Source organism: Procambarus clarkii, chromosome 28 (assembly GCF_040958095.1).
Source record: "Procambarus clarkii isolate CNS0578487 chromosome 28, FALCON_Pclarkii_2.0, whole genome shotgun sequence".
In the NCBI taxonomy this organism is placed as follows: domain Eukaryota; kingdom Metazoa; phylum Arthropoda; class Malacostraca; order Decapoda; family Cambaridae; genus Procambarus; species Procambarus clarkii.
The window spans coordinates 41,190,384-41,212,840 of NC_091177.1; the positions used below are offsets into that span (position 1 = coordinate 41,190,384).

A 22,457-nucleotide genomic window follows, 5' to 3' on the forward strand; every position below is an offset into this window, starting at 1 on the left:
TGCCAGGAGCTTTACCAGAAGCAAGGGAGTCTAGGGCATCGCTGAGTTCTTCCAGGGTCGGTTCACTGTCGAGCTCCATTAACACTGGCAGACACTCAATGGCGCTCAGGGCATCTTCGGTGACCACATTGTCCCTGGCGTATAGCTCAGAGTAGTGCTCGACCCAGCGCTTCAGCTGCAGTGTCTGGTCCTGAATCACCTCGCCAGTGGCAGATTTCAGTGGAGCGGTCTTCCTCTGGATTGGGCCAAGGGCCTGCTTGATGCCGTCATACATTCCCCTTACATTGCCTGTATCCGCTGCAGTCTGTATCTGGGAGCAGAGCTGGAGCCAATAGTTGTTGGCACATCGCCTGGCGCTCTGCTGCACTTTGCAGCGGACGGCCCGAAGGATCTGTAAGTTGCGCCGACTTGGGCAGGCTTTGTAGGCTGCCAAGGCGTTTCTCTTCTCTTCGATTACAGGTGTCATCTCTTCCGAGTGAGCCTCGAACCAGTCTGCCGACCTGCTGGTCTTCTTGCCAAAGGTGGAAATGGCAGCGTTGAACACAGCGTCTCTGAAGTGCTCCCATCTTTTACAGGCCGTGACCCCAGCTGGGCCAGGAAGAGCTTCCTCGAGCACGTGTGCAAAATCTTCCACCTTGTCCTGGTTGCGGGTCTTGGTGGTGTTGATGCGAGGTCTGCCCGCCTTTTTCGAGTGATGAATCTTCTTTGGTTGCATCTTGACCCTGCTACATACCAGGGAGTGGTCGGTGTCACAGACAGCACTCTGGTAGCTACGCGTAATCTTGACGCTGGGTAGACTTGCACGCCTGGTAAGAATCAGGTCAAGCTGGTGCCAGTGCTTGGATCTGGGGTGTCTCCAAGATACTCGGTGTTGAGGCTTTGTGCCGAAGAACGTGTTGGTGACACAAAGACCATGAAGGCAGCAGAGTTCTAGCAGACGTTGCCCGTTCTCATTCATCCTTCCTATGCCGAATTGACCCAGGCAAGTGGGCCAAATGTTGTGCTCGGCACCCACTCTGGCGTTGAAGTCGCCGAGGATGAACAGTGGCTCCTTTACAGGGATTCTCGCTATGACTCTGTTGAGGTCATCGTAGAATTTTTCCTTTGCCTCTGCTGGAGAAGTCAGGGTTGGTGCATATGCACTAATTACATTGACTGGTCCTGTTTGGGAGTACAGTTGCAGAGACAGAATTCGTTCGGTTTCCCCCATCGGTGGCATAATGTGTCCCAACAGTGCATTCCTGACGGCAAATCCCACACCATGTTCTCTGGTCTCATCTGGAGGTTTTCCTTGCCAGAAGAAAGAGAAGGTCCTCTCTCTCACAGATCCTGATCCTGGGAGCCTGGTCTCTTGGAGAGCAACAATATCCATCTGCAGCTTGCTCAGCTCCCTATCGATGATTGCTGTTTTTCGGGCGTCATTGATTTCTTGCAGGTCGTCAGAGAAACCTGGTGTCAGTGTCCTGACGTTCCATGTGCCCAGCTTTAGGGCAGTTGATATTTTCTTCTTTGGTTTGGTATTGCTTGGTGCAAAGTTGTCGGGCCGCTTGTCAGTTTTCACCCTAAACCCCACGCACCCAGTGAGGTTAACGGACCGTGGCGAAGCAACACCTTATTGGCTGGTGTTTGCCCAGCTTGAGGCGGGCGGTAGCTGCCCAGTGGGGCGCGATGACCCCTCCCACCGTCGGAAGCAACCCCTGGCGTCACACTCTTCGCCAATCGAGCAGAAGACTTAAAACCGGTAGACTGTCGCTTCCCGTGTTGGTTCGACGCTGTGAGGCGAAGCTGGAGTGTCCTCTCCAGGGCGCAAAGCCTGGGTAGGTAGATATGGAGGAGAAGCTGTTACCCATGCAGCAGGTCCCCCCTCTCCACGTTGCTGAAATTATCCAATAGAGAGGCAAATGCCAATACGCATGGTTCCAGCAACGTCGCAGGAGCTGCCAGAACGAGGTCGACGTCAACAACGAACTGCCTTAGGGGCTCCAACTCCGGATTTTTCCTCGAGGTTGACTCCTGAAGCCTTCCCAAAAACAAGGGTATGGCCGCAAGGCAGCGGAGGTTTAAAATCAGGGTTTTCCTTCCCCTAGATGGGCTGCCTTCCCAGGCTATCGAGTCCCATCTACCCGGAATACTTTTACTGATACTTTTAATACCCTATTAATATCCCCTATTGTTCTGTCTTGTGTTAATGCCACATCACCCTTCCCACCTCACTCAAATGTAGATATAAAATCAGAGAAACGCAAGTTCTAATCAGTTGTGTATTTGTGAAGTCTTTGAAAATGTAATAAGTTTTACGAAACGCGCCCGTGTCGCGTCAGACTAGAAATAAAAATGAATTTTGGAGAAGTGATTTTTGATTTACCTCCAACAGTGAAGCGTAATGTACGAAAGATTGAGAAAATTCGTGTTAGAATTATTAATCTTACTTTTTCGGTCATATTTAATAATATATGTCTACAGGAAAGACTGCTACCAAAATATACTAATGTTAAAGTGCACGACCCAGCAGCAAGGAATCAAGCCTTCACGATAAAATATCGCCAGGATCTGATTCGTGATCAGATATACAAGGCAGAGAATGAAATCAAAGACAACAAAACGCAGCTACTTCATGCTACAAACGAGTGGAGAAATAGCAACATCGACCATAGTATCCGTACCCGCATTGAACAACACCTCGACATCCTCACAGACCAACATCACCTCAGCACTGAAACAAGGATTATCAAGAAACTAACAACATTATATGGAGGACCTATGGCAATTCCACGACCAAAAGATGGCTTCCTGAACCTTGCAGGAATTAACCTCACTGAGGACCAAGTCACTCTCCTAAATCTGGGCATAAACTGTCATGTTATGTCCAGACCGAGTGAAATGGCCCGGAAAGTAGAGTTGGAAATTCTGTTGGACGACATATTCGACCTCGAGACACAAAAGAAGGTCACTACCAAAGATACCTTACAAGCAGAACTTATTGCAGAAGGAGGAAAGAATCGAGGCAACTACAGAAGCACCATACTGTCCCCCGAGCTTAAAGCGGCAGCTAAAAGCCTTCGTGAGAACAAGGAGATAGTTGTCAGGAGAGGTGACAAGTCGCCAATATATGTCATTCTTAAAAAAGACGAATATCTGGCGAAAATGAACATCATACTCTCTGACCAAACTAAGTTCCAAAGGGTAACGAAGGACACTACAGCCGAATTAAAAGCAAAGGTCAACAAACTGATCGAAACTGTGAACGCCAAGAAATCCGGACTCCACCTGCCAAAGATCATTGGGGAATATAAACCTTGATATGCGTATGGAAATGTCAAGACGCACAAGCCTGGAAACCCACTTCGGCCAATCATTAGCCAGATACCCACACCCACGTACAGACTGGCGAAGCGACTCAACGGCCTGCTGACTCCTTATGTTCCTTGCGCCTTCAGCCTGAAGTCTCCAAAGGAATTTGTGGACTTACTGCGGGGCGCACGGGCCACAGGGATAAGAGCCTCGTTGGACGTAGAATCGCAGTTTACCAACGTACCTGTGGACGAGACAATCGGAATGATAGCCGACAGAGTGTATCGTGATCCAGCCTGTACTCCTCTTGACATGCCAGAAAGTATTCTGAGGAAACTACTCCAAGCTTGTACTAAAGAGGCACCCTTCTTGAGCCCGGATGGGCACATGTATAAGCAAGTAGATGGGGTCGCCATGGGTTCTCCCCTAGGTGTCCTGTTTGCAAACTTCTACATGGGTACCATCGAGCAAAAAGTCTTAGTCGACATGAACTTGAAACCGGCCATATACTGCAGGTATGTTGACGACATTTTTACACAGGTACCTGATGTCAGACATCTGCAGGAGCTGAAGGAGGCATTTGAGCAGAGTTCCGTGCTGCGTTTCACTTACGAGACGGAAAAGGATGGGAAGCTGCCTTTTCTAGATGTAACAGTCATGGAAAAGGGCGGAGGTTTCCACACTGCAGTCTACACTAAGGAAACAAACATAGGAATGTGCCTAAATGCCAACAGCGACTGCCCTGACAGGTACAAGAGGAGTGTTGTTAACGCATACGTCGACCGTGCTCTCAGCCACAGCTCAGAATGGAAGCAAGTCGACGAAGAACTCTGTAGGGTAAGGCAGGTCCTAGTCAATAACGGCTTCTCCAATGGTTTCATCGAAGACATCATAAGAAGGAAAGTGAAAAGCCATGCAACCTCCGAAGAGACAACTAACACAACACCTATACCCCCTATTAGACTATTTTACAGGAACTTCTTTTCCACAGCTCATAAAATGGAGGAAAGGGTCCTGAAAGATATTGTTAATAGAAACGTTATCCCTACAGACAAAAATCAGAGGATACAACTGACGATTTACTATAAAACCAGAAAAACGGCCAGCCTACTCATGAGAAACTCTCCAGACACAAAACAGAACGCTTTAAAAGAGACTAACGTCGTCTATGCCTTCAAATGCCCACTTGGGGACTGTAAGCTCCAAAAAACCCAGTATATAGGCAAGACAACAACATCTCTTTCTAGGCGTTTAACGATGCATAAGCAACAGGGCTCCATTAAGGAACATATAATCTTTTCCCATAACCAAACCATCGCCAGAGAAATCCTAGTAAACAACACAGAAATCATCGATAGATACAGCGATAGCAGGCGGCTTGACGTTTGCGAGGCACTACACATCAAGAAGTCAACACCAGCAATCAACAGCCAATTATTGCACAACTATATTCTACCCACCTCAAGACTCCGCTCCAATATAGAAGCATCAAGAAATATGGACCAATAGGCTTTCTACAAACACTTCTATTCAATACCCATTGTTTCTGTTCTGTCTTGTGTTGATACTTTTAATACCCTATTAATATCCCCTATTGTTCTGTCTTGTGTTAATGCCACATCACCCTTCCCACCTCACTCAAATGTAGATATAAAATCAGAGAAACGCAAGTTCTAATCAGTTGTGTATTTGTGAAGTCTTTGAAAATGTAATAAGTTTTACGAAACGCGCCCGTGTCGCGTCAGACTAGAAATAAAAATGAATTTTGGAGAAGTGATTTTTTATTTACCTCCAACAGTGAAGCGTAATGTACGAAAGATTGAGAAAATTCGTGTTAGAATTATTAATCTTACTTTTTCGGTCATATTTAATAATATATATATATATATATATATATATATATATATATATATATATATATATATAATATATATATATATATAATATATATATATATACATACATGTATACATACATATATACACACATGCATTCACATACATTTATCTCTTTTACCCTGACAGGGTGAGATAGCTGATAGAGAAACTAGTGTGCAATTAAGCACTTAATCACTGAAGGTGATGAAGGTGCTTTTATAAGCTCAGGTTATATAGTTACATCACATACATACATTGTATAACTGATACATTACATGGTTAATCATGGGTACAAGTCCAATATATCAAGTGTTCCAGTACTCATATAATAATTACACAGTTCAGCGTACCTTAGCCCAGGAGGGCGAAAGTCAGTCAATATGGGAAATTCTACAATATAATGATCAAGAGAGTGCATGTTTTCTCTTTCACAAATTTGACACATTGTGTACTCGACATTTGGGTTTTGAGAAAGCTGTCAGATACGTCTATATCCCAGGCGTATTCTGGCAACTATAACATCACATTGCCGGGTTCTTGTTCTATTAGTCCCATATGTGAATGTCTCCTCACGATATCTATCATAATATTTAATGCTACAACTTTCCGGTCTCTGAATTTGTTAGGTCTGTGAGATCTTCATTAGATATTTGTTTAAGTATTCTCTTTGTCACTACTAATGAAACACCCATATCAATTTCTACCACTGGTTTTCTGCAGGCTGTCTTTGCAAGCATATCAACAGTGTCATGCCTTGAGATGCCAACATGTGATGGTATCCATAGGAATTTAATTTTAAATCTGTTTTCTTTGGCGGCTAAAACATTCATTCGAATATCACTGACTATTTTATGGGTGTCACTACTATGTGCGTTCAATGCCAGGAGTGCACTCTGCGAGTCACAGTATATAAGTCCACTGCCTTTGTATTTTAAAAATTCAGTGGCAAGGTATATGCCTGCAAGTTCGATTTGAGTTGTACTTGCCCAGTCATTGACGCGCTTCATTGCTGTATGTACGAGAGAAGATTGTTCAAATATATTGCATGCACATCCCGGTACATCGTCCACCTTCGTCTACAGAGCCGTCGGTATAGCACTGATACAAATCGTTACCCATACTCTGAGTACTTTCAGTGATGATTTTCAGTGTTAACTGTTTTAATAATGTAGTGTGCACACTATCTTTCTTGAGCGCATTTACAAAATCAACTGATAGATCTCAGTTATCCCATGGAGTAATTGGTTGATTAATCGTTAATTGAGTTGGGTACATATTTAATATTTTGATAGAGTTGGCTACCTTGTAGAACCAAAATACATAATCAGATTCGTTCTTCTTCTACAGACCTCAGGTGAGTGCTGCATGTTAGAAAGTTTAGCTTGAAACTTCATGTGTTGTCTAAATCTACTCAATGCCTTCACACCGAAAACTGTGCTAATAGACAAAATTCTCTCACTTATGGTAGGTAATTTTAACTCTGCTCTCATATTAACTATTCTCGTGGACTTTGGAGCCCCAAGGATGAGACGCATAGCTTCATTTTGCAAGGTTTCAAGAGATTTCAGCTCTTTGTCAGTATACAGTGTGAGATGTAGAGCATTGTAGTCAATCACAGAGCGTATAAATGATACATAAAACATTCTAGCAAGTCTCACGTTAAGTCCATGATTGACACCAACAAGGACCCGCAAGGGCTTTAATCTCTCCCACAGTCTCCTCTTGAGAGAAGAAAGGTACCCAGGGTCGTTAATGGGGACACCAAGGTATCTGTAAGACTCGCAGTTCTCAAGGTCTCGCCCATCTATATGGTAATTGGGTGGTGGAATACCACATGGAATGAGGGCACGAGTTTTCTGTACATAGATAAGGAGGCCACATTCCTCAGCTCTAGTAGCAAAAGCATCGAGCAGAACTTGCATTCTATGCTCGGAGGCAGCCATGTAAACATATATCAACAGCATAACAAATGACAGTGTCTCCATTATTAGTTGGAAGATCTTTTATAAGTTTATGCATCAGAACGTTGAACAACAAGGGACTGAGGGGCCCCTCCTTCTGGTGTTCCCAGTTCAAAGTGTTTGCTCTCTGTGCTTTTAACACCATTAAACAAAACATATGCTGTTCGATTAGACAAATAACACTTCATCCATTTTAGTAATTTTCCTTGTATTCCCAGCTCGGCAAGCTGTTCCAGTATGATTTCTCTGTTTGCTGTATCAAAAGCTGCTGCTAGGTCGATGAAGACTGTTTGAGGGAAAGCTTCAATATGTGCGAAGTACTCAGCAAAACAGTGTTGTGTACTGAGCCCAGGCATAAATCCAAACAGTTGGGGTGACAGGTGCTCCTGTATACGATACATGAGTCCGGTTAAGAACAATACGTTCAAGCACTTTACAAACACACTGATGTTAGAGATATAGGTCTATAATTATCTGAGTGTGGTTTGGGGATGGGAACAATGACACTCTTTGTCCAAGCATCAGGTAATACTCCTTCACGTAAACTCATTCAGTACAACACTAATAGTGGATTACCTGGTACGTGTGAGACTAATCTCAGAAGATTGTAAGTAATACCATCCTCTCCAGGAGCAGTTGATTTTCTCATCTTTAGTGCATGATTTAATTCCCATTCAGTTACATCATTAAGGTCCGACACGTCGATAGCTGTACAGGCAAGATTGATGGTTCGTTGTCTGTTGGGGCGTGTGTCATTAAGTTTGTGCTGTATGTTAATTGGGAGTGAGTCGTAGCTCGATGTTAGTGCCCATTGATCAAGGAGGATGTTTGCTTGTTCTAGTGGGCTGTAGGTGCAGCGGTTTGGTTGGGCTGCCTCTAGAGATTTTTCGTATCTTTTCCCAAACTTCAACAATTGTTGTTTGCTCATTTATGCTTTGTAGGAACTCTTCCCAATGTTTATTACGTATAACGTTGCTCATGTCTCTTACCTCTCTATTTGCAACTAAAAATGCATGCAAGTCACCTTGTGCTTTGGTTCGTTTGTACGTATCTCCAAGTTGCTTTACTCGTTCATGTTCTTTAACAAATACGGGGTCAAGGACCCACTTGGGTGGTGGTAGGTGTTGCCCACTTCTGCTAGGCTTACGACCTGTTCCCCAACACACCCATGTGTCGCAGTAGGTAGTAATCGTATCAACGAGATCTCTGGAGAAGGTTTGTACATTCGTTATTGTGTAATCTTGATACCATTTTGATATACAATTAATAAAGTGGTCATGCATGCCGTATGGAATATTCATTTTCCGTCTTTGATGTCTATTAGGTACATCACACTGTACCTCATAGGAAGCAGAAACTGCATAGTGATCACTAACTAAGTGATTTACCAACGAACATTCCATCCTATCTTGCACAAGGTTTCTACCCATTACATAATCAAGTCTGCCTCCCAATAAATAAGTTTGGGTATCCGTAGTATACACAGTTAATCTGTTGTCATAAACATATTTTATAAATTTGCATCCATTATCGTTGTTAGTAATGTCTCCCAGCGTAATATGTCTAGCATTAAAATCTCCCATGTATATTGTCCCACGATTGTCTAGATCTGGGAGCAATGTTACATTGAGTTTCTGGCTTCTGGCATATACGTTGAGGAATGAGAAGTGGCCTGCTGTAGTTTGTACATGAAAGTGATGGTACTGTGTGTGTACATTGTGTGACGTGCTCACAAGAATGTGCGGTAAATCACTTCTGATGTATGTTAATAGGCCTGTGGCGTTACTGTTATTATAGGATGCATACCCTCTGATCTTTGGTGGGGTTTTGTTTATCATGTTGGATGTGTAGGGCTCCTGTAAAGCAATTATATCTATGTTGTTACTGGTAACATATGCAATTAGGTCATTCAGTCCTTTGTTGATGCTACGAATGTTCCAACTGAGAAACCTAATGGTCTTTGTGTCAGCAGCAGCCATCGTCTTGGTGTTGTTCCTCCCTGGGACTGGTGGGCCCATTGTTGTCCTCGTCCCACTTCCACAATGTGTCAATAAGTGACTCAACGACGTAAAGAGCCACACCAACCTGGCGTTTGGCGTCGTCAGGAACATCTGGTGACATCATCAGTTTCTTGATCACTGAGCAACTCGGGATGGTCCGCGAGTGTTCTCTGTAAGTCGTATGGCAAAATTACTGTCACTCAGAGTATTATCTTTTTCATTCTCGTACTTGGCTTGAGCGCGTTCCTTAAGGTCATGAATCATTTTAAAATATTCTTATGCAGATCGACTTCCTTTTCCAGTTAATGTTTCTGTGTCACTATCACTGCTGTCATCCCTGAGTTGACTGACGACATCGCTGCCACCGCCTCTGCTGCCGCTCTCATCTCTACTGCCGCTACTGCCGCTGCTGCTGCCGCTGCTACCGCCGCCGCCGCCGCCGTCACCTCCACCGCAGGAACCTTTACCAGCGCGGGACACGGCTGTGACACAACAGCGTGGAGGCTGCTGTATCTCTTGTGAAGGAGCCCGACGTAGCGTCTATAATTTTTGCCAGTTCTGCTACCTGCACTTGCTAGGCTGCCAACTGTCCTTTAACTGTTGTCTCAGGCTGTTGTGTGTTGTCAGGGGCGTTGCTGGTACTGTCACCACTATGGGATGGGTAAACATTACTAGAGCCGGCATCAGTAGGCACTTGTTGTGTCTCGGGCACTTGCCTCCTTGTGCCAAGGGAGGCTGGCTGGTTATTACAGTCTGAGTTCCAGATGGTGACTCCTTCCGTACCACATTTGAAACACTTCAGTGGCGGTTTAGACGGAGCCACAGATTCAGGATGTTGCCCTGCTTCTGTTGCAGTGTTCTGTTGCTCCTGTTGCTGCTTTCTTTGGTCTCAGGTCTTCTAATACTGACAGTCCTTCAGTGTAAATCCCCCCCTCCTGATGCCTCCCCTGTTACCTAGCAGTAAAACTCCCAGGTTAGCTGTGTATCCTGGGAGTTAGACAGCTGCTACGGGCTGCTTCCTGGGGAGGATAACAAAACGGAGGCTTGGTCGTGGACCGGGCCGCGGGGACGCTAGGCCCCAAAATCATCTCAAGATATCCTCAAGATAACCATCTACAAAGCTCATGGTCAATCATTAGAATTGTGTGCTCTATATAAGACATGGATTGCTTCTCACATGGACAATTATATGTTGCGTGTTCTAGAGTCAGCAAACCAGACAATCTCTATATCTCCACAGACAATGGAACAACAAAATGTATTGTATACCCACAAGCTTTGTGAAATGAAACTTATCCGAAACGTGTACTTTCTCTTTTCTCTCTTTTCCATTTAAACAGAAACAGTTGCTGTACCCGCCACAGCAACGCGTGGCGGGTAAAGCTAGTCTATATAAATAAAAATGTAAATGTTCATATGTTCAAAATCGCTAATCTCCGAAAGTTCTTCACCGATTGCCTTGAAATTTTGACAACAATGTTCCATTTGCATACGAGCAGGTTTTTATATGCATACTGTATAGATGTCACGTCTGTGACAGGTAAAAATATGCTTATTTGAAAAACTGTGTTTTCATGAGAATTTTAGGTGAAGGAAATCTCCAAAACCACTTTACCTGATTGCTTTGAAATTTTGACACAACGTGGCATTCGAATACACGCATGTTTTTATATACCTACTATATGCATGACACACCTGTGATAGGTAAAATCATGGTTTTTTGTTAAACAGCGCCATCTGTTGGACATAAAAAACATGTGCGTATTCCATTCAAATACGCACATATTTTTATACACATGCACATTAGAATATTTTGGAAGCAGTTCTCTTAGTAAACATATGCTATCGAATTTGACCGAAAGGGTAAAATTAATGTTTCTAACATGAATCTTCTCAAAATTTATAACGTTTTTCTTCACTACCGAGGGTAATTGAAAAGTTTACTCTCCAAAGTTCATTTTCTCATTTTTTATTCATGGTCTGACGCCTAAAAACATTTCGCAAGGACTTTTCACATTTTCAAAGACAGGTTTACACATATCATTTCATGCTTATACTTGTTTTGGGTGAGGTGATCTGACAAATGTTTTTCGGTGAGGTGACAAAAGTCAGAACACAAATCAATGGGAATATAGCGCAAATAAGAACATAAGAATGAATGAAACTACAACACTTTCTTCGGTCTCTACAAAACCGAAGAAATTGAAAAAGATTTAGTAAATGCAATACATAGAGCAGCGAATCACGCCATCTGCAAGAGGAAAACAATTACCAAACAACACAAGGACCATTGGTATTACTGTGAAGGAATCAAAGACCTATATAGCAGTACTAAATTGTGCACAAAAGAAAGATTGTGATCTTTACTCTACTTCAAATTGTTTCGATTTTTTGTGTACTTACATTTATTGTTGTGTTTTGCTACAATTATTTTCTATTTACAGCAGATTTAGTATTTAACTTGTTCCTGTAATTGCTTATCTTATTGTATCGTGACATTATTGTATCTATATGCTTACTGATATTGATCCTGATCGAAATCTTCTGTCTCATATACACAAATCAGCACATTGATCATCATTATTGCAGGTATTACACAGCAAATCTTGCAAAAAGACAAACTCCTAAATAGCACCTGCTTATCAGTTTACATCCAAAATGTTAGGTCACTTGGTAAACATTTTGATGATATAAATGCACTACTCACAGCACTAGGTACTAAATTATCATTCATCATTTTAACAGAAACTTGGCTAAGTAAAGACTATACCCAACTCTACAAATTAGCTGGTTATAAAGTCATTCATAACAGCAGGCCTAATAAAAAAGGAGGTGGCACAGCAATATATTACAAAGACACCTTCATCTGCAATAGTGTCATTAGTGATAGAGACGACTATTGTGAATATACCTTTGCCAAGTTCTCCAGTAAATCCATTAAATCCTCCCTGACTGTCGGTGCCATCTATAGATTTCCTAATACCAACATGCTTCATTCTCAGACAACGTAAGGAATCTAATCATAAATAACAATCTCAACAAAAATCACATCATTCTAGGAGGTGATTTCAATATTGAACTGGGTCTTCAAAACAACCCTCAAGTTGATTATTTCCGTAACAGCATGCACTCCTGTATGCTAATCCCCACAATCACCAAGCCCACCCGAGTCACTCAAACATCTGCCACTACCTTGGATCACTTATGGACTAATATAACAGCTCCCCTTACATCTGGGGTAATCTATGATAGAACAACTGAACACTATCCTACCTTCCTCATAGTAAACATGGATACAATACCTCCAGAAAGCAAAAAAACTCTAATTCAGGCTACACAGTGAATCAGCTTTAGGCAATCTCTCTAATGCACTTCACAATATTAACTGGGAATCTGAATTCAATAATACACAGGATATAAACTCATTAACTAACCTCTTTCTCTCCAAAACTCTAAGCCTCTACAACACTCACTGTCCCCTCCTTACCAAACAAGTAACTGACAAAAGAAAAAACAATCCGTGGCTCACAAGTGGCATAATCAAATCAATCAACAAAAAACATGAATATGAAAAAAATTTAGGATTGGCCTAGTTACAAAGGAAGTAGTTAAAAGGTACTCATCAGTGCTTACCAGTATCAAAAGAAAAGCCAAACTTTCATATCATGAGATTAGATTCAAAGAAGCAAAAGGCAATATGAAAAGCACATGGAATACCATCTCTAATATCCTAGGAACAAAACAACACTCCCACAACCAGATAACACTCTCTAAGGATGGCTTTATACCGTAAACTGATTTAGAAATGGCAAATGAATTTAATAGCTTCTTTTCATCGGTTGGTGCTAACCTTGCCAGTAAACTCCCACAGACTCAGACACATATCAACACATATCTCTCAGGCAACTATCCAAACTCTCTTCTCCTCTCACTAGTCAGCCCGACAGATGTTGTGTCCATCATACACTCACTAAAAACCAAAGCTGGGAACATCAGTGAAATCCCATCCATTGTATACAAGAGCGCCTCCCAAGCTATTGCGCCACCTATAGCTCTGCTGTTCAACAAATCCCTTGAGTGTCATACCTTCCCTGATATTCTTAAAAAAGCAAGAGTAACGCCAGTTCATAAAGGAGGTAATCCGGCAGACATAAACAATTATAGACCAATATCAAACCTACCCATCCTATCAAAAATATTTGAAAAAATTATCTACAAACAGCTCTACTCCTATCTCGTAAAATTCGACATTCTTAGCCCCTGTCAGTTTGGCTTCCACTCCCAAAAGAATACCAACGATGCAATTATTAGTCTTCTTGATATACTTTACTCAGCCCTTGACAAAAATTAGTTTCCGATTGGACTCTTCTTTAACAGTGTCAAAGGCCTTTGATACTGTTAATCACAATTACCTCTTACGTAAACTCCATCATTATGGAATCCGAGGCCATGCACTGGACTATATCCAATCCTATCTTAGTGACAGACTCCAATGTGTAACCATCAATAATATAACCTCTCCCACTCTACCAATAACCGTTGGAGTGCCACAATGCAGCATCTTGGGACCTCTTTATTTCTTATATACATATCAATGATCTGCCTAATGTCTCTAACATTCTGAAACCTATTTTGTTTGCTGATGATACTACCCTCATTTACTTTAACCCCAACCCACATACACTAAATGATCTTGTTAATAATGAACTAAAAAAAGTCCACTTATGGATGTCAACCAATAAACTAACACTTAACATAGAAAAGACCTACTACATTTTATTTGGAAGCAAATCTACAAATGCAATTCAGCTTCAGATAGATAATGTAAACATTAGCAATAAAAATGATGGAAAGTTTCTTGGCCTATTCCTAGACAAGAGACTCAACTTCAGTACCCACATACAACACATAACTAAGAAAGTCTCTAAAACAGTTGGGATACTCTCCAAAATCAGATATTATGTACCTAACTCTGCTCTCATCTCTCTATATTATGCACTAATCTATCCCTATCTTAATTATGGTATCTGTGCATGGGGTTCAACCACTGCAAACCACCTCAAGTCCATCATCACCCAGCAAAAATCTGCTATCAGAATAATAACAAATTCTGCTTTCAGACAACACTCAGCTCCCTTATTTAACTCCCTAAACATGCTAATCATAATCTCACTCCACAAATTTTCTTGTGTCAATTACATTTACAAAACCCTGTTCTTAAACGCAAATCCTGCTCTGAAACTCTCCCTGGACAGATGTAATAGGACCCATTATCACCACACCAGAAATAAATATCTCTTTGATATCCCCAGAGTTAAACTTAATCTGTGTAAACACTCTATGCAAATAAAGGGACCCAGTCTATGGAACTCACTCCCTACTGAATTGAAAAGCTGTCCAACTTTTGCGTCATTCAAAAACAAAACTAAAAAGTACCTGATCTCATCTGCATAGTTTTTTTTACCTTGTTGCTTTAAAAACTGCACTGTATCTATTGCTACCCAATCTCCCTATCTTTATGTACCCAATCCGAACATCTTTACCATTGTGATCAGTGCTGTCTTTTTATATGTGCTCAATCAATCTGCTGTACGGTGTCTGTTAATCTTGTTTAAATTACCAATCAAGTTGTCAATGTAATCAATCAGAGCTTTAATATACCAATGTGCTTTAATATACTTACTATTCTCTCTCATCTCATTTTTTTCCTTGCAATGTATCTGTTATAATTTTATTAATTCTGCTAGAATTTACCTACTTAAAATTATCTGTTAGATTAAGGACCTGCCCGAAACGCTGCGCGTACTAGTGGCTTTACAAGATTGTAAATACAGTACTATGCTATATATTCTCTCTAACCCAATGTACCTTCTTGTATATAAATAAATAAATAAATAAATAAATAAATAAATAAATAAATAAATAAATAAATAAATAAATAAATAAATAAATAAATAAATAAAGAGTTTCAGAAGTGATAGAACCGAAGCGGATCTAGGACTTCTTAGAGCTGTCCGAGGTCATGTGCACGAAGAAACAACAAAACTCAGAGAAGGAAAATGGTTAGAGTAGTGCGCCAAGCTAAATCAGCATACATCCTTGGGCGACATCTGGAGGCAGATCAACAAGGCCAAAAGAAAATCGCCCCCTGCTCCGCCGCACCATGTTCATCCAGAGCAAGAAGCAGAAAGGCTAGCAAATCTATTTGCTTTAGGAACCAGTTCCACTCAACTTCCTCAAGCAACTCTGATTTGCCAACAAAGAATTGAAGCAGCAAGACGGAAAAAAATAGATGGTGTTTTAGCCTTACCTGACGAACTAGACCAACCTTTCAATCTGAAAGAACTTAGAAAAGCTACAAATAAATATAAAAACACAGCTCCAGGCGAGGACAAAATCACTTACAACATGGTAGCCAAGCTAGGAGAACAGGATGAAGAAGCCTTCTTGAATCTCATCAACAGAGTATGGGTGACAAGAACCCGACCACTCTCTTGGAACAGTGCAATTGTAGTTCCCATTCCAAAACCTGAAGACCCAGGGAATCCAAGACCCATCTCATTAACAAGCTGTCTGGCCAAGACTGCAGAAAGAGTGGTTCTTAATCGAATTGAATGGAAAGCCAATCCACTACACCAAAATATGTTTGCTTACAGAAAAGGTGTTGGAACCACAGAATGCCTTACCTCCCTCATGGGTCAAATCACTGACAAACCTGGAATCCCTATTTTTCTAGACCTAGAAAAAGCCTTCGAGTTAGCCAGTGCTCCAGCTACACTGTGCTGCCTTGTGGAAAAGGAAATCAAAGGACACGCTCTTACCTTTGCCAAAGGAAGCCTGCTTAACCGAGACGCTAAAGTCAAATTCCAAGGAAGTACATCGTCCTCAAAGCGGCTGGAAAATGGAGCTCCACAGGGAGGAATACTAAGCCCCTTCCTCTTCAACTGTCTCGTGGAAAAATTCATGAAGCTCAAGATACCAAAAGGCAAACTGCTTAACTATGCAGACGACTTTGTAGTCATCATCAATGGCAAAGGCGCCAGGAATCATGCGCAAAAATGCCTAGATATTATCAGCATGGAAGCGGAACGCAGTGAAAATAAACAACAATAAAACCAAAGCAATGGTCGTTAAAATGAGAACTCAAGATATCAGACTCGCAATACAAGGACATGAAATTGAGCGGGTTACCTCTTTTCAATACCCAGGAGTCATAATAGACAGCCAGTTGAAATTCACCCAAGAAATTGAATATCTGCGACAAAGTTGCAAAGCCAGAAATTCAGTTTTGCGCCCTAAACATATAAATGCACCCTAAACATATAAAGTTTTTGCAAGTAGCTAAATTCTGTGTGTAGCACAAGTTCGCTCTGTTTTTGCTGTAAGTAGAATTTACTGCATTGCATGCCCCCGCGACCCCTAGCTTTTTGCCGAGTTTTGGGCAAAGTAAAAAAACTGTGGAAAGCGGCTGATCTCTAGGCTTGACTCGTCTCATTTGAACTGGTGCGTACCTCAGAACCATCATCTCTTCCATACCAAAGTTGGAGATTTCAGTACAGGCAGTCTCGGGAGAGCTTTAGGATTATTAAATTGTGTATCATCTATGAATTGTTACTAAATAATTTGTTCCTATTACTGTTTTAAGATTTATTTTCCTGCTTTATTGTTATATAAATTGATCTCACCTCAAGAACAGACATCATTAGTGCGTCTAGTTGTTGCTTGTAAGGAGCGTCGTGAGGTATGGGCCACGCTCCTATGCCTTGTAGAGCACTCTCTCGGCCGAAGTACAGTTTAGTGCTGCCGTCTGCACTCGTGAAGTGGTCTGCAATAATCTGCTCCATGTAGCGGTGGCCGTCTATGTGCGCCTGTCTGCTCAGCGGCATAAGCAGAAATTTATTATGAAGTACTGTTTAAAATAAGTTACACAACCTCCTCCTATGACACTATTTATTTGTATTATTTCGTGCATTCTAGTTTCAATAGTTTTTCGCAGTTTAATACAGTTTAATCCATGGGTGGATTGCATGTTCCTAGATTGTCATAGCAACTTTACAACCGCTTATCAACAAAAGCCTGAATTACATTGGGAAAAACAGTCTGGAGTAACTGGGATATTGATGTATCTTTGATACATGGAAAACAAGAAAAAAAACTATTATTGTGTTATAGTGGAAGACGTGTTAGGAAGGGGGAGGAGTGGCTTGGGTCGGAGTCCGACACAGTGCGGGAACTAAACCACAAGTGTATTTGATTATGTGAATAACCCCATATCACATGTGGTATATTTTTTTACAGATAATTCATAACTTAAGTGTTTTCATGTATGTATGTATGTACAAATGTCAGTATGTATGTTACAAAAATGTAAGTATGGAGAAGGACTACATAAGACTTCAAGATGACCTAGATAAGCTGCATAAATGAACATATAAAATGCTTATGGAGATGAATCACGTCAAATGGAAAGTAAAGAGGCCTGATAGTGGGCAGAGAAGGCGAGAAGGCCAGTACAATATATGAGAGACTCAGTTACAATAATCGAATATGGAAACAGAAGTGAACCCACAACACCAGCAACACATGAGACACATGTTAAGAAAACACCATCATCAACACATTAGAAACGCCTGCAAACATAAGGAGGACTTTCTAAAGCATAAACAAGATATTGTTCACAATACCACACTCAGCATACTTGAGACTAGTCCTAGAATATGCACCCCTGGCAAGGAAATCTCACTTCGTAACAAGAGGCATATTGTTGATAGTAAGTCACTGTAACGTGAATTATAATTAAACACCCAACGCACTCATCTGTAATTAAAGTGATGGCACTTCCCTCCCTCCAAGATCATAACCAAATTGTTTATAGGAGAGTAGTTGAGAAGTAATTAAAGTCAATATATATAAGGTAAGGATGAAAAGTGATAGGCAAGAAGGTAAGAAATATACTGTTGGAGTTAATACGAATGAAGAAAACAACAGACTATTAGTAAGATAAAGAGCCTATAGGAGATAACGCTGTTAGATCATCTTTGTTAAGAAGGTTACAGCATTTATCTATGTACTGAGAAAGAGAAGACTCCCCAGCAACATATCCAGGACTTAGGTTCATGTTGGGTATGTTGCTTACAAGATGGGGGACAGAGGCAAAAAATATTATTTCAGAAGAAGACTAATCGATCTAGTGCCCACTTCCTGAGGGCACTAGACAAGTGAGAGGTTACTCTGCGTTTTGTTATGGTTAGTTATGGCAGCTACATGGAGGGTAGTTGTGCTTTCTGGGTTCGAGGCCCACTAGTGGGTGTTGTCCAAAGATTATTAATCTTCACTTGTGGTTTATGCAAGTATAGGCTTATAGCATGGACACGAGTTCTCTCACATTAACAGTGGCTTGATGAAAAACGCAGAGTAACCTCTCACTTGTCTAGTGCCCTCGGGAAGTGGAGATATTTGAGGTGTATATATATCTCGAAGTCTCTACTTCTTTTGTAGGGTCTGATGGTGTAGTGGGTTAAGGCGTACTAGTTATGGCAACTACTGGAAGGTAGTTGTGCTTTCTGGGTTCGAGGCCCACTGGTGGGTGTTGTCCAAAGATTTATATATATATATATATATATATATATATATATATATATATATATATATATATATATATATATATATATATATATATGTCGTACCTAGTAGCCAGAACTCACTTCTCAGCCAACTATGCAAGGCCCGATTTGCCTAATAAGCCAAGTTTTCCTGAATTAATATATTTTCTCTAATTTTTTTCTTATGAAATGATAAAACTACCCATTTTATTATGTATGAGGTCAACTTTTTTTATTGGAGTTTACATTAACGTAGATATATGACCGAACCTAACCAACCCTACCTAACCTAACCTAACCTATCTTTATAGGTTAGGTTAGGTTAGGTAGCCAAAAAAGTTAGGTTAGGTTAGGTTAGGTAGGTTAGGTAGTCGAAAAACAATTAATTCATGAAAACTTGGCTTATTAGGCAAATCGGGCCTTGCATAGTAGGCTGAAAAGTGCGTTCTGGCTACTAGGTACGACATATATATATATATATATATATATATATATATATATATGTCGACATATATATATATATATATATATATATATATATATATATATATATATATATATATATATATATATATGTCGTACCTAGTAGCCAGAACGCACTTCTCAGCCTACTATGCAAGGCCCGATTTGCCTAATAAGCCAAGTTTTCCTGAATTAATATATTTTCTCTAATTTTTTTCTTATGAAATGATAAAGCTACCCATTTCATTATGTATGAGGTCAATTTCTTTTAATTGGAGTTAAAATTAACGTAGATATATGACTGAACCTAACCAACCCTACCTAACCTGACCTAACCTATCTTTATAGGTTAGGTTAGGTTAGGAAGCCGAAAAAGTTAGGTTAGGTTAGGTTAGGTAGGTTAGGTAGTCGAAAAACAATTAATTCATTGAAAACTAGGCTTATTAGGCAAATCGGACCTTGCATAGTAGGCTGAGAAGTGCGTTCTGGCTACTAGGTACGACATATATATATATATATATATATATATATATATATATATATATATATATATATATATATATATATATATATATATATATATATATATATATATATATATATATATATATTATAATAATGACTTCACATTTACATAAAATGTATATAAAACACAAGCAAAATAGAAGACAATTAAAAATTACTAGCCCAAATCTTATGAAAACTTAGATATCAAACAAAACTTAAATAACAAAAAATGTATTGCATGTCTTAAATAAAAGACTATATTAATATACAATATCAACACTTGAAATAAGTAAAAAAAAAAAAAGAAGACAAAAACATGGTAAACTAAAAAATGCCAGTATGAACTATAAATCAAAATACAAGGCCTATTGTCCACTATACAGTGTACAATTGAACAGCCGAGAGGTTGCTTTTAACAGAGGCCGCAGCTCCTTGATATATAAGGATTCCATTATTTTCAAATCCGACCCGGCCATTCATACAGGTGTCTAGAAGTTTAAAATCGAATTCCAACACAGAATGATTCAGCTCATGACATTGATTTCATAGACATAGTCAATGACACTGACAAATCTCCGAGAATGCTGGTTTGGATAATGGTAATCCAGTCCTAATTGATACTCCCGGTGCTCAAGTATCCTAATCTTAAAGTTCCGAATGGAACTCCCGGTGTATCCAGCATTATAGCTGGAACAATTATACTTATTTACTATACTAGAGCACAGAGGGGGGGGGCACTTTATCTTTGAATTTAAAATAAGAGCCTATGGTATTTGTATTGACAAAAATAAATCTAAAGTCTACTTGAAGAAAACAGTGCTGTAAAAGTTTCCTCAATCGACTTCTTACAGAAAAACTAATAGTGCCATAAAAGGGTAATTTAATATATTTAATATTCTTTTCTACTGTAGTATTCCTACAAGAAGTGTGAGACTTCTTATTTAAGAAATTCATTATAAAGGTGTATACCATTTGCGAAGGATAACCATTATTTAAAAAAAAAAATCATAAGAAAATTAATTTCTTTATCAAAGTTAGACCAATTCGAATTCGAACATAAAACGAAGGCTCTGTTCAGTAGAATATTAATTGCATTTTTCTTAAAAATATCAGGAACAAAAGAATTAAAATTTAAACCTAAAACAGTAAATGTTGATTTTCTATAAAGATTAGTGTTAAGCCCATTAAGGTTCACTTTGACATCAAGAAACGACAACGAATTATCCACTTCACACTGCAGTTAAACGTATATTACAATGTTGTGCATTACGCTACACTCTATATTTCTCAATTTGACATTGGTCTATAAATAACAAAAAAGTGTTATCCACATATCTCCTATACAAGACTGGTTGAGAGTACTTCTTCAGTACTGGCAACTCCCTACATTCCCATAGTCTTGACCTGAACTTGGGGGTGCTGTCAGCAAGGGCCACTATCAGTGGTGCTGTCAGCAAGGGCCACTATCAGTGGTGCTGTCAGCAAGGGCCACTATCAGTGGTGCTGTCAGCAAGGGCCACTATCAGTGGTGCTGTCAGCAAGGGCCACTATCAGTGGTGCTGTCAGCAAGGGCCACTATCAGTGGTGCTGTCAGCAAGGGCCGCGATCAGTGGTGCTGTCAGCAAGGGCCGCGATCAGTGGTGCTGTCAGCAAGGGCCGCGATCAGTGGTGCTGTCAGCAAGGGCCGCGATCAGTGGTGCTGTCAGCAAGGGCCGCGATCAGTGGTGCTGTCAGCAAGGGCCGCGATCAGTGGTGCTGTCAGCAAGGGCCGCGATCAGTGGTGCTGTCAGCAAGGGCAGCGATCAGTGGTGCTGTCAGCAAGGGCCACTATCAGTGGTGCTGTCAGCAAGGGGCCACTATCAGTGGTGCTGTCATCAGGGACGCTATCAACAAGGGCCACTATCAGTAGTGCTGTCAGCAAGGACCACTATCAGTAGTGCTGTCAGCAAGGACCACTATCAGTAGTGCTGTCAGCAAGGGCCACTATCAGGGGTGCTGTCAGCAAGGGGCCACTATCAGTGGTGTTGTCAGCAAGGGTCACTATCAGTTGTGCTGTCAGCAAGATTGTCAGTTAAAGATTCAGCTACTGGAAATAAAAAGTTCCAAGTAGCACGGGCTATGGTGAGGCCGTAGTGGACTTACCTGGCACAGGAGCGGGGGGGGGGGGGGGGATGTTACTGTTAATCGTATTCCTTGGTGAGGGAGCAGCGTTCTTCTTGACGTTAAACTTTGCGAGTTTCTTTCCTGAGGGCCAGGCCAGATATCCTCACCAGGTTAGGTGTAGGGTTTAGCTTTTTCCTGACGGCAATTGCATGCAACGTCACCAATGTACATATGGCAGACGCTTCACTAGGCTGTCTATATCCAGCAACAAGAGAGCAAGCGTGCTCTCGCTTGCAAGCAAGCTATGATACCAGGTTGATATCTGGTTGATGGGGTTCTGGGAGTTCTTCTACTCCCCAAGCCCGGCCCGAGGCCAGGCTTGACTTGTGAGAGTTTGGTCCACCAGGCTGTTGCTTGGAGCGGCCCGCAGGCCCACATACCCTCCACAGCCCGGTTGGTCCGGCACTCCTTGGAGGAATCCTATATTATGTGACGTCAGATAATATAGTGAAGGATGAGCTGGCAGCGGCTACAAACGACCGAGATTTTGAGTGTTGGCGGCAGTGACTGCTACTTTACCCCCTGGCTGGTTGTTGGCGGCAGTGACTGCTACTTTACCCCCTGGCTGGTGTCCGAGGTAAAGTCACACAGAGT

The 22,457-nt window shown here is 41.0% G+C and overlaps 1 pseudogene; it reads right to left on the reverse strand.

Annotated features, from left to right (window-relative positions):
- LOC138369463 (ionotropic receptor 93a-like) overlaps positions 1 to 22,457 on the reverse strand; it is an 83,591-nt pseudogene that overhangs the window by 11,992 nt on the left and 49,142 nt on the right.